Source organism: Palaemon carinicauda, chromosome 43 (assembly GCF_036898095.1).
Source record: "Palaemon carinicauda isolate YSFRI2023 chromosome 43, ASM3689809v2, whole genome shotgun sequence".
Taxonomy (NCBI): domain Eukaryota; kingdom Metazoa; phylum Arthropoda; class Malacostraca; order Decapoda; family Palaemonidae; genus Palaemon; species Palaemon carinicauda.
The window spans coordinates 48,087,995-48,100,173 of NC_090767.1; the positions used below are offsets into that span (position 1 = coordinate 48,087,995).

General features: G+C 47.0%; 1 long non-coding RNA gene across 1 annotated transcript in view; it reads left to right on the top strand.

Moving 5' to 3' along the window:
- The first annotated feature begins 7,061 nt into the window (after positions 1-7,061).
- The window catches only part of LOC137633649 (uncharacterized), a 37,216-nt gene continuing 32,098 nt past the window's right edge, over positions 7,062-12,179 (top strand). The window contains exon 1 of the long non-coding RNA XR_011042333.1: positions 7,062-7,186. This is a non-coding gene — a long non-coding RNA (uncharacterized lncRNA). The remainder of the gene's footprint in view (positions 7,187-12,179) is intronic.

The window sequence follows — 12,179 nt, forward strand, 5'->3', positions numbered from 1 at the left end:
AAACCCGCAAACCTGTGGAGAACGTGAATACAGCAAAAAGGACTCAAAAGGTCAGTAGTATCCAAATGGTTTACAGTGATTAAAGTGATTCACTCTGTCAGTAATTCCCTAGTAGGTAATTCACAGTGATAAGCAGCAAAATGGCCGCACAAAGCATTGGTTGCCCAGTGCCTGGATGCACCTATCGAACCGAGGCATCCACAGAGCCCATCATTACCGCAGCGCTCCTGAACGCACACACAATGACTCATGCCCAGGGCCCAGCAGCTCAGTACCACCCGCCAAGCACCAAGGTTGAAAAACTTAAGCGCCCAACGATATCAGCGGTCGGCACGAGTGGGGAGTGGGACTATTTCCTAACTCGTTGGGGCGAATACCGCAAGGGAACCGGGCTCCAAGGGGATGATGTTGTGGTACAGCTCCTTGAATGTTGTGAGGAGAGCCTACGCAAGGACATCACCAGCGCCGCGGGGAGGAGCCTGGTAGGCGAATCGGAGGATGCGGTGCTTAGTGCGATAAAAGCCCTCGCGGTGCGAGGGGAGAACGCAATGGTGGCGCGGGCGGCTCTCTCAAACATGCGACAGGGCCGTGAGGAACCGATACGGGCATTTCACGCCCGCGTGAAGGCCCAAGCAAACACATGCAAATACGTCAGGAAGTGCATATGTGGACTAAACGTAAACTTTGCGGACGACGTGATCAAAGATGTGCTTGCACGAGGTATCGCTGACCAGGACATCCAGCTGGATCTACTTAGCGACCAGCGGCAGGAGATGTCGCTGGAGGAAACGATCAGGTTCATCGAAGCGAAAGAGTCTGGTAAGCAGTCTGCGTCCCGATTGCTGGACACCCACAGTCATGGCGCGGAGGCTGTCACCAGCTCCTATCGCCGCATCAAGCGCCAAAACGCGGTAAACAGGGGTGATGCACGTCAGACGGATGCAAGTGACGGTGGCAGACAAGCTGTTTACGGGTACTGTGGTGAGAAGGGCCATGGCAAGAATGCGCCCTGGCGAATCAGGAAGACTGAGTGCCCGGCTTACAGTAGAAAGTGCCGCAAATTTAATCGTGATAACCACATAGAGCGAATGTGCCGGAGTAAATTGGCGGCTGAATCTGCCAACACAGACGCATGCAACGAACAGACGGCAGCATTCGTAGAGTTGTGTGCCATGTCAGATATCCGAACGATCGACGGTGAACAGTTGCTAGCACTAGATCACCACCTGTATGACAACATGTGCGACAGATGGCTTAGGCGGAACTCCCAACCGCAGCCGTTCATAAACCTCCGACTCAGCATCCATACAGGGGATTACCTCGCCCTGGGATTCAGACCGGTCAAGCGCGCAAGACCTGCAACACTCCCTGCCATGGCCGACACCGGTTGCCAGAGTTGTCTGGTCGGGGTTAACGTTATCGAGCAGATGGGCCTGACGACCGCAGACCTGCTCCCGGTCTCGATGAGAATGAAGGCTGCGAATAAACAAGATATCCGTATCTTAGGGGCAGCCATCGTCCGATTCTGCGGAACACACGCCGGAGATCCGCAAACCGAATCTCGGCAAATAGTGTATGTCACGGATTCGACCGACAGGGTGTTCTTGTCACGCAGCGCCTGCGTCGATCTTGGCATAATCTCCAAAGATTTCCCCACACTGGGTGAGATGTCGTGCAGTGCGGCAACCACAGACAATTGTACACCGCAAAATGATACATGTGACAATGGCGTGACATCTCAATGCAATTGTCTTCGGCGCACGGCGCCCCCACCTAAACCTACGTCTATCCCTATGCTGGCCACAGAAGGTAACAGGGAGGCCATTCAACAATACCTGAAGGAACTTTATGCCTCCAGCACATTCAACACGTACGTCCACCAGCCCCTCCCCATGATGGCAGGCCCACCGATGCGCTTGATGGTTGACTCAGATGCTAAGCCCGTTGCCCATCACACCCCCATTCCAGTAGCGTTACACTGGCAAGAAACCGTGAAGGCAGGTCTGGACCAAGACGTCAAAATGGGAGTTATCGAGCCAGTGCCCGTAGGAGAGCCGGTGACATGGTGCCACAGAATGGTAGTCTGCGCCAAGAAGACGGGGAAGCCTAGAAGGACGGTAGACCTTCAGGCTCTCAATGCTCATGCCACTCGTGAAACACACCACACCCAATCGCCCTTTCATCAGGCCCGTTGTGTCCCACCGGGGAAACTAAAAACAGTGTTCGATGCCTGGAATGGATACCACAGTGTACCACTGCACAAGGAGGACCGCCACATGACCACCTTTATCACACCCTGGGGCAGATATCGATACTGTGTCGCCCCACAAGGCTATGCCGCGTCAGGCGATGGCTACTCAAGGCGATATGATGAGATAGTATCCGACGTCCGTGACATGACGAAATGCGTTGATGACACATTACTGTGGGCCGACACTATTGAGGAAAGCTTCTACCAGGCAGTCACTTGGCTCGACGTCTGCGGGAGAAACGGCATCACCCTCAATCCCGAGAAATTTTTGTTTGGCTGTCGCGAGGTAGAATTCGCCGGCTTCACCATCTCAATGGACAGTGTGCGCCCTTGTGCGAAATACCTGCAGGCAATATCAGACTTCCCACGCCCGAAGAACATAACCGACGCTCGATCGTGGTTTGGCCTAGTAAACCAAGTGTCTTATGCTTTCAGTATGGCTGAGCGCATGCTCCCATTCCGCGAGCTACTGAAACCCGACAAGGCATTTACGTGGACCGACGATCTTGAAAGCGCATTCCAAGCATCTAAAGAGGCCATTGTAGATGAAATTACCAACGGGGTGCGCATCTTCGACAAAACCAAGCCGACATGCCTTGCGACCGATTGGTCTAAAGAAGGCATCGGGTTCTGGCTATTCCAAAAACATTGCTAATGCCCAACAGACAAGCCATTCTGCTGCCGCGAAGGTTGGAAGGTGACCCTAGTCGGGAGTCGTTTCACGCACCCAGCCGAATCCAGGTATGCTGCGATAGAGGGGGAAGCCCTGGCGGTAGCCGATGCCCTTGACAAATCACGCTACTTTGTCCTCGGCTGCTCAAACCTGGTCATTGCGGTAGATCACAAGCCACTATTAAAGGTGTTGGGGAACCGATCCCTGGATGACATCCCGAATCCCCGACTGCGCAACCTAAAGGAGAAGACACCGCGCTACCGCTTCCGCATCGTATACGTGCCAGGGATGCGCAACAAAGCAGCTGATGCCATTTCACGTCATCCGAGAGGCAACACCAACCCAGAAAAACTGTATCTCCCTGACGACAATGCATCAGTCTGCGACCACTCCATACCGTCGGTCCACCACGATATCCTTTCCGGCATACGCATGAGGGACTGTGACACGTGCACGATTGAAGAGCCCGCATACCTCACAGCCCTAGATTCCCTTCCAGCGGTCACCTGGGACCGTGTACGGGAATCTACAGCAAGCGATCCCGCCCTTCACGCGCTCACAGAGCTCATCGAACATGGGTTCCCGACATCAAAAGATGACATGCCACCACACCTCCGTGCGTACTACCACCTACGGAACGAGCTCATCACCTTCGACGGTGTCGCATTGTTCAAGGATCGTGTTATCATCCCGACGTGCTTGCGCCAGGGTGTCCTATCCGCATTACATTCGGCACATCAGGGTGTTTCCATGATGACTGCTCGTGCAGAGGCATCAGTGTACTGGCCAGGCATTACCGCAGACATACAGGCGACTAGAGATAACTGTGAGGATTGCCACCGCATGGCCCCCTCCCAACCATCTGCCCCCCTACCCCACCCGTCTTGCCTGTTTACCCATTCCAGTCAATGTGTGCCGACTACTTCACTCACAAGGGCACCCACTACCTGGTAATTGTGGACCGATACTCGAACTGGCCACTTATATCAAAGTCTACCAGTGGTGCCAAAGGACTAATTGACAACCTGCGCCGTGCATTCGTCACGTACGGAATTCCTGAGGAACTTGCCAGCGATGGTGGGCCAGAATTCACGGCAACCGAAACTTGTGGGTTCTTGAGAGACTGGGGTGTCCACCACCGACTGTCATCAGTATCATTTCCACACAGCAATTGCCGAGCGGAAATCGGAGTGAAAACGATGAAGCGCCTGATTACTAACAACACGGGGACAAATGGAGACCTAGACACAGATGCCGTTCAGAAAGCAGTCCTCCAGTACAGGAACACTCCAGACCCAGTCACAAGAATCTCCCCAGCCATGTGCGTCTTCGGTCACCCGATCCGCGATCTCATCCCTATCCCTCCTGGGAAGTACAACCCCCACACCACATGGCGCGAAACCCTGACATCCAGGGAAGAAGCCCTACGCAAGCGCCATGTCCGCATGATGGACACTTGGTCACAACACACTCGCCGTCTGCCACCCCTACGGGTTGGTGACCATGTTCGCATCCAGAATCAAACTGGCCCACATCCCACCAAATGGGACAGGACCGGGACAGTCGTCGAGGTAAGGCAGTACGACCAGTACGTGGTAAAGGTTGATGGCTCGGGCCGAGTATCGCTGCGCAATCGGAAATTCCTGAGAAAGTTCACACCGGTTACGACCCCGACAGAGCCGCAAAATATAACCTATGGTGGCATACCCCTTCAACCACCCGCAAGCGTAGCCCCGACCAAGCTGAAGGAGACTAACCGACACGTATCAACACCGTCGGACCCGCCTGCTGACCAACCACAACTGCTGGCTGACCGACATTACCCAACATCAGTCGATCAACCTCCCCCACTCACGCATGTAAAGCTTATACACACAACGCCGAACGACCAAACTCCACTGCCCCCACCAGCAACACCAAGTCGTGTCAGACCTTCAACGCCAGCCGCTCCACCCTAACTAGCAAATCCCATCCCACCAATTGGTCTCGCCGTGGGCCGGCCATCCAGGACTGTCAAAACGCCCAAATGGCATGAAGACTATGATTTTTCATCTCATGATTAACATGTCTATATCCAATGTCGTAGAATGCTCGATCGACCTGATATTATATCAGACATTACATTACTTTCATCAGTGTAATTATTGCTTTGTGTAACTTGACTAGTTTGAAGAATGTTTGATCAACCTGTTATTAGACTAGATGTCATATTACCATCCTCATTACATTCATTTATCAGTATAATTTACAGAACTATCAGGCTGTTCAGTGAAGATTTTCTATTTTAAACTCAATGACCCAGTTAATTACTGTTCAAACTTAACCAGTCTCTTCCTAGCCGATCAAGACTTGGGAGGAGATAGAGAACCATGACTTATGAACGTCACCTGTGTGTGACACTGTGAACGTTGTAGAGCACACCCCTCGCTTGTAGCTCGTTTGTACATTGTTTACATGCCAAATACAAATGGAAATCGTTCCTATTTAGATAATGATTTGATGGTTAACACAAATTATCAAACATAATAGAAGAGGTTTAAAACAGGGGATATTCTACTCGGACTCCTACAAATTTTAGATTTGCGACTAAGAAATAAAATAAAATAACATTAGTAGAAATAGAAAACAATTTTTTCCCTTGAGAGAATTGTATATTTGGAATGATGTTATTGGGGCAAGACTGGAGCAGGATTCAGAAATAATTTCACCGACTTCGACTCCTACCTCAGAGCCCTTTTAGTACATCCAAATTAATCATCGGCAGCAGTTGTAGTAGAAGCTCTGAACTATTTCATATAGATTCGACTTTAGTCATGGCAAATATGTTGCTTTGTCCTCGCCATTGCAAAACTACAATTGCGCTGAAACTCTTCACCATTTACAACAAAGAGAAAGAAAGAAACCGCCTGAAAATTAATATAAATCGGTAAGAAAAGTATGACTTTAATAAGTACATGATATATTGCAATATACTACTAGCCATATATATATATATATATATATATATATATATATATATATATATATATATATATATATATATATATATATATATATATATATATATATATATATATATATATATATATATGATTTCAAAATTTATCAAATGGCCGATGTCAATGCCCTTATATGGAACATCTTTTAGAAGTCTACCTTTCTAAGGAATTCAAGCTACTCTCTCTGGTGAAATTGATATCATAAATTATATCAAACAATGCTCTCTGTCATTTTCTTCCTGGTAATTGATGTATCGAGTACCCTGTGTTGTATAGAAGAATGAGTCCTATGGCTTAACCTAAAGAAAACTATATTTCTATTGCTTTACCAACACTCGCTTGAAGTGCGAAGTGTAGGGTTAGCATGGCTTCTTTTGTCTCCTGTCATAAGTCTCATTCTTGATCTTCAATGTAAGTGAGTGGGTAAGATATAAAAGGTTGGTCTTGTGTTTAGGTAAAGTCTAAAGTCACGAATCACATTACCAGGTAGTCTGAACTTTTACTGACAAAGAATTTCGTATTGCTTGGGGTAGGAGGTCATATGACAATTATCTATGGAGTTAAACAGGCGTTTAACAATTCGGGGGATGGGAGGTACAGGGGAAGAAACGTTATAACAACGTCACTGAGGGACGTCATCACTTTTGTGAATGTGTGGGTGGCTAAGACTGGCTTTAGCCTCATTTTCTTAAGTAGAAAAAAGTTAATGAAACGTAATTGGCAATGCACAGTATTTCCCAAAATTAGGCCATTGCATGAAGCGCTCCCTGCTTTGATATCATGGAAATCCATCAGTTATTTTAGGAGTTATTTAAAAAAAAAAACACTATTACACGGCCTCTGGAAACGATAATAGTGTTTAATTCTCCTATGTAATCTTTTCTACCATTAGCATTCACAAAATTCAGTTTTGTCATCTCTGCTTTCTTTTCTTCTACTTTTCTTTTAATTTCATTTGTTCATTTACTTTTTACTTCTTTTTTGGGTTATATCATCTCGGCTTCCTTTTACTTTTCTTTTAATTTCATTTGCTACTCTACTTTTTACTCCTTTTTTGAGTTCTTGCTCAGGTGGACTCAGTCGGAGGAGAGCCGTTACAAAAGTCACTCGTGTTCATCAGCTGTTACTACTACGGTAACCCAAACATCTGCCTCCTGTCGCAGCCAGTTTCTATAAAATGTTTATTTAACGTTTTAAGAAATATTCATGAGACAAATATACATAAATATAGAAGATGACAAAGGTTAAGATTTCAACTTTGTGGTTAGTATAGTGAAATTTGTGTTTATTTAATAATAAATAGATCATTTAAAATATTGAGTGGCTCCTCCCCTAAGATTACGTTATTTGACCGTGTGTCCTTTTAATTAAGCTTTTGTGACTAATTGTGCTTTTAATTTACTCTAGTGTAATATTTCAATGGTTATAATTGCAAGGAATATGTATTTTACAAGTTCTATAGACTAAGTTAGGTCAAGGTAACGATTTGGTCGTTGCGGGTCGGTGCACCCCATAGGTAAATAGCTAAGGTGAGGAACCTTAAGCTAGGTTGTGTTCTTGGGGGTGTATGTATGAAAGCGGCCACTTGTATTATTATGGCTAACTTGGAATACGGCAGGGTAAGGGGGTTGCAGGGGCCCGTTTGACCTCCCCCCCGCTAGGTAAAGACGTAAGTTTAGGGGGGAAAGTTTAGGCTAGTTGATGTCCATATTTAATCGAGGGAGAAACTGGCCGCTGATATACAAAGGCCCCGCGTTCTTGTTTTTACTTCTATTTTATAATGTGGTTTATCAGTCATAACTTCTAGGTTATTAAAATGTCCATATTTTGAAAGAAAAACACTTTTCCCCAAGTATTCTTATGAGAACCATTCAAAATACCGTAATATCTTTATTAATATATCATACTACAGTAAATCTATACCGTTTTTTAGGGGTGAATGTAGTTCGTTGGGACAGGGTAAGATGAGAGTTCAGGAGTCTAAGGATACGGCTCCTAGGTTAGGTTAGGTGGAGAACCTTAGGTTAGGTAGGAAACATTCGGTTAGGTGATGTTCTTGTGTCTGTAAAATGTGGTTTTTCGCTCTGTCCCAATAGACTACAAAGGCCGTTGGTAGATTTTCTCTCACCAAGTTGGCTGTCTAATTTTAAGTCTGCTTTGGGGTAGTGAGGCGACTGCTCACAATCATTGATGACTTTGTAAGGTTAGCGAGTTAAACTGTGAGTGAATAAAGACTAGATATTCTAGGTTAGGTTAGGGAGAATGATAGGAGATTTTTATGGTTACTTATAGTGGTAGCGGTAAGTATTTACATTTAATTGTGGCAAATAGCTATCGACTTTGCTTTTGGTTTTACCTTAATAAAGAATTATCGTACCTCATTATGGTAATTATTTATCCGTGCACCAGCACTGGTAATTGTATACCTTAATGTTGAACTATCATGTATCATTGCAGTAATTGTCTACTTGTACACTTTTGAGAGGTGAATATCCCTTTCAATCAACAGCTCTATCTGCTATTGCAGTATACCCTGTAGCCTTGGCATAAGATGCTGGATCATCTGTCAACCTTGGGACGTCTCGTTCCGAATGGTCGTCTCCACCTGCACAAGACAGCCTCCCTCCTCTGTCATTAGTTCTGATAGGGGAGGATTTCAGACTACTACCTGGTATGGTGGGTGGGTGAGACAATGTCGATGCCATATCAACATGTCGGAACATTGAGCAACTCTCCACGCATTCCAGCGCTCTGGCACTCGGTTGTGCCGATGGACGACAACTCCACCGGAGGGACATAAGCCCTGTTATCAAAAAAGCAGTACAATATCTCTTAGCCTTGCCAGTTAGCAACAGAAATTCCTGGGTGGGCGGTGCTGAACTCTATCTCTCCGACAGCCTGCTCTATTCCAGGCAAAGAAGAACATTGTGACGGCCAAGCTGAGGACGGAGATGCAGATCATTGGATCAAAATGATCTCCACATCCTCAGGATCCTGACTTTATGGAATTCCACAGCAATCGACCTGTTGACAAGAGCTCTAAATTGGAAGCAACAGATATATAGTACTGCTGATTTGGACCAGACCCTGACTGAGGCTTTCCTCCGTCAGGAACCTTACCCTCAAAATTTTTTTTCTTTTCCTTATAATCCTCGAAACAGATTAGAGAACTTCCCGTTTGCACTTTTAGCTTCGCTCATGTTGAATGCCGGAGATAGGTCTTGTCCTCCTTCTACCCGGAGGTTGAAGCTGAATCCCAGAATCCGTCAGTTCCCAGTTCCAGGTCTTCTTTGCTTCAGGTCATGAGTCGTGGCACAATAACCGACAATTCTGATCAGCTGCTCTTGTGTCCTTTGGAGGCCCACTAAAGTGCTACTTTAAACAGACACTGATAAATCCATGGCACTTGGAATGTCACTATCACAGGGAGAATAAAGGTGACTAAATATAATCTCGCCTTGGCTAAGGAAATCTAATGACTGTTCTTGAGGCTCTTTTCTGCAACAGGCGTAGGAGGAGATGATGATGATAACAACTCATTCATCACCCTCACCTTCTGGCCAAAGGAAAACACGGGTTAAAATTCATGTTGTCAGAGGAGTCAGCACGACCATGGCATTCTTTGAGAACGACAGACCACGTTTACGGCCCATCATCTGCGGTAATTAACCAATAGGGCCCTAGACGTCTTTGCGCTGGGACCTGTAGTAGCTACACGGTTGGTGGTATAGCTGCCCAGGCTCCTCTCACAGGACCATGAGCATCGGATTGGGGGCGGAGGTTACGTGGTACACTTGGATGAAAGGGAAGGTTGACTGGTCCTTTCCTTTCCTTTCATCCTCTCCTCTCTTTGGGCACAGCATTGGAAACCCTGTCAGCTGGAATCGATTCTCTTGAAGGTAAACCCCACTTAGCCTGCAGCTGTTCTATTACATAGACTAGAAGTGTCATTTCACACACTCCTTACAAGGGGGAGTATGTTGTAACCAGGCAAACCCATTGATATATATATATGCCTCAACGTTAATACACACAGATTTTTCGCTCCGCAGCCTGTATTGCATCTGTGCACGAGGTGTAAAGAACCTTAACTCTGCACTGCTCATAAGGTCCTGTGTTTTGGTAACCCAGGATAAGTAGCCATCCAGTTTCAATATGGTCTTCCTCTCACCTAAAGAGGAATCTCCTACGTAAAGGGCGAAAGTTTGAGATGATTTGCATTTTTCTTATCTAAACGAACCCGAGTCCTTTACTTGTACTCTCCCACCATCACCTACCTACTAGAAGTCCCGGCTGCAATCAGAGTGAGTTCTCAGTGAGCAAGCAGAACCTGCCTACAGCTGGGTAACTATTATAAAAGTTTAATTGTCGTATACTCGAGCTTCGTTGATAATCCATCCTATGTAAAGAACTCAAGTTTCTATTGGAAGGAAAACTACTAATTATTTTCAAATTCGTCATATATTAATTAATATGCACAATATGTACATTACGAAGATGAATACTTTATATGTGTAGTTTAGATCAAATCAAAACCGGGTCAGCCTCGAGTGATTTAAGAATTCTAACGCTGTGGTCTCATTAAATTGTTTTATTATTATTGAATCATTACTGTATTGTGTTTTACCTATAGTCAAGTTATTTCTAATCTAAATTTTGTCAAAATGTTTCTAAAGGACAGTACGTATATGAGCTTGGAAGTGGGTAGCACCAACAGTACATACTTGCAGCCAATGTTTTGGTGTTGAACAGGCTGACATAAATCCCTTTTTATAGTTTATGAAAGTTCTATTTTAATATTGTTTTGTTCCGTAACTGAAATACAAACCACGCTATTTACATAGGGGTTTACTTTCGGCGTAGCTGAAAAGACGAGCCATTAGATTTTAACGAAAGTTAAACTACCCCCGTGCTAGTTAGCACGGGGGTAGGGGAGGGGTAGCTAGCTACCCCTCCCCCCCACACACTGGTGAGCTGCCTCACTTCACTTTTGGCTCGGACGATGAACAGACGTGTCTGTGTCGTCCTCGCATTGTTGACAGCCTTAATCTGTTTTTCTTTTTCTTACAGTTGTGTGTTTGAAGTTGGCGTCTACCTTTTCTTCCCATTATGCGGAAGTGCCCTGGACTCCCCGACCGCCCCTGTGGAACATTCATGTCGGCAGTCGATACAGACCCTCACACCCTTTGCCCGCAGTGTCGAGGTCAACGGTGTGAAAGAGATGATAATTGTAGTGAGTGCAGGGAGTGGTCTACCTCCCAGTGGGAGAGGTTTGCCCGGCGGCGTAAGAAGTCGTCTAAGCGAGACCATTCTCCCTCAGGGGCTGCCTAGAGGAAGGAAGGCTCCAAGGACTCTTCTTCCGTTGGCCGAAGCTCCCACTCGTTCGGTCTCGGGAGAGGGCGCCGAGTGGTAGCGTAGGCCATTCTTTTGTTTCCCAATCTCGGGGTTCGGGAGAGGGTGTTGCCTCCCATAGCGAGGCAGCTCCCCCTCCTCCTCCGGGGGAGGACATTGTTGATTTTGTTGATGACCAAACTGTTTCTAACAATGATTTTTTCCAGCTTTGGGCTTCCTTGGGGCATAAGGGCTCACCCTCCAAGGAAGCCCTGTTTGATCTGATCCAGTTGGGGGCAGCTGTCCAACATTCGCCGGTAATACCAGAGGTAGACCCTCTGGCTATTGTCGACGTTGTTGTGGCAGAGGCGTCCGACGGGTCGGGTCAAACTCCGGCTGCTGCTGTTGCGGATGTTGCTGAAGGCTCAGGTTCCCCCTCCGAACATCCTTCGAGGGGAAAGCTGGGCCTAACGGTCTCTCCTGCGGGTGTTCCTCCCCCTCGGGGGAGTGCACTGACAGAGACTCCTCTTTGGAGGACCGACGACGCTGATACCCTGCCTCGAGGTCGTCTTCGCCGTAAGGCTCGCCCCCCTCTTCGCTGTCGAGGCCTTCTTTCTCCTTACAAGGGAGTTAAGAGGCGCCTCTTCGGGTTTTCATCTTCGTCGTCCCCTGCAAAAGATTCTTCTCGTCGGGAGCAGACCGTTGCAGTGACATCACTGGACCTCTCCGCAGATTGTTCGCGATCTCCTGCGCCTGCCAGATCGCCCTTGATCATTCAAGCACCGGTCCCTTCGAGGCAAAAGGGCTTATCCCACAATGTGGGTAAGTCCCTTCTGTGTGTCAGGTTTCACCTGTGCGCCCTACAGTAGCGCGCAAGCGCCAGCGCTCTCCTGATCGCCAGCGCCCTCCTGCTGATGAGTCACCT